Source organism: Cynoglossus semilaevis, chromosome 13 (genome assembly GCF_000523025.1).
Source record: "Cynoglossus semilaevis isolate Cse_v1.0 chromosome 13, Cse_v1.0, whole genome shotgun sequence".
NCBI classification, from domain to species: domain Eukaryota; kingdom Metazoa; phylum Chordata; class Actinopteri; order Pleuronectiformes; family Cynoglossidae; genus Cynoglossus; species Cynoglossus semilaevis.
Window position 1 is genome coordinate 13,390,401 of NC_024319.1, and position 926 is coordinate 13,391,326.

Sequence of the window (926 nt, forward strand, 5' to 3'; positions counted from 1 at the left end):
CACATCTTAAACACATTCAAGAAAAATGCATAATTGAACTGATCCTAACTTATATAAATAAAATTGGTAAGATATTTTCAATAACATTGAAGACTAACAAGTCATTTCATAACGGTATAAAATGCACATAGAAAGTAAACATTTAAATCCACAAAAGAATAAAATATGCAAATTATGAGTTGTACGTTTTTAGGTTTTCTGACATAAGACTCGTCCCACTACAGTAATATGGGGTGCATCTCGTTTCTGATTGGTGCAAATCAAATCCTTAGAAATGTGCCATAGGCTGCCATAGGCTGCTATATCCCTGCTGCTACATTCTTCGCTCTCAGTGTGTAAACGCGTCTTGGCACCAGTTGCACGGGCGCAAAGACGCCTGATTGGACGCCGGGGCGAAGGACGCAATATTTAAAGACTGCGCTAGTTTATCGCCAGGAATCATACCGTTATGAAATCTAAATATGTGACATGCATTTTTTTTAAATCTATCAACATCTATAATGCATGCCAAATCTCCATTTAATCCAATGACAGCAGGGGCGAGAAATTATAGAATATAATTCTCGTCGAGTCTGCGCAGCATTTACCTCTCGGTGTCTTCCAGCAGACCGCCCTCCCTGCTCCGTATCCGCAGTGAAGTGGAGACAGACAGCCGCACAGGCTGAGTGCTGAATGAGAGGAAGAGGAGTTCTTACACAAGTCAAGCTGCAGCACGGGATGATGCAGAGATGGCCAGTGTAGAAAACCCAAATAGCCCCCTTTCTCTTACCTCTCCATGCATGCATGCAGATCCAGAGGGGGGTAAAATGGGTAAAGATGGCTGTTTGGGGGTGATTATACGTTTCTTCTCTCTCCCTCCTTTTTCCAACATTCTTTCCCTTTTCCTCCCTTAGTAAATCCTCCACACCCCTCCATCCCATCCACCC

At 42.9% G+C, this 926-nt stretch overlaps 1 long non-coding RNA gene across 1 annotated transcript in view; it reads right to left on the minus strand.

Annotated features, from left to right (window-relative positions):
• LOC112487978 (uncharacterized) overlaps window positions 1–926 on the minus strand; it is a 43,173-nt gene extending 42,247 nt beyond the window's left edge. The window contains exons 1-2 of the long non-coding RNA XR_003051612.1: window positions 770–926; window positions 588–668 (exon numbers count right to left, since the gene is read on the minus strand). This is a non-coding gene — a long non-coding RNA (uncharacterized LOC112487978). The remainder of the gene's footprint in view (window positions 1–587; window positions 669–769) is intronic.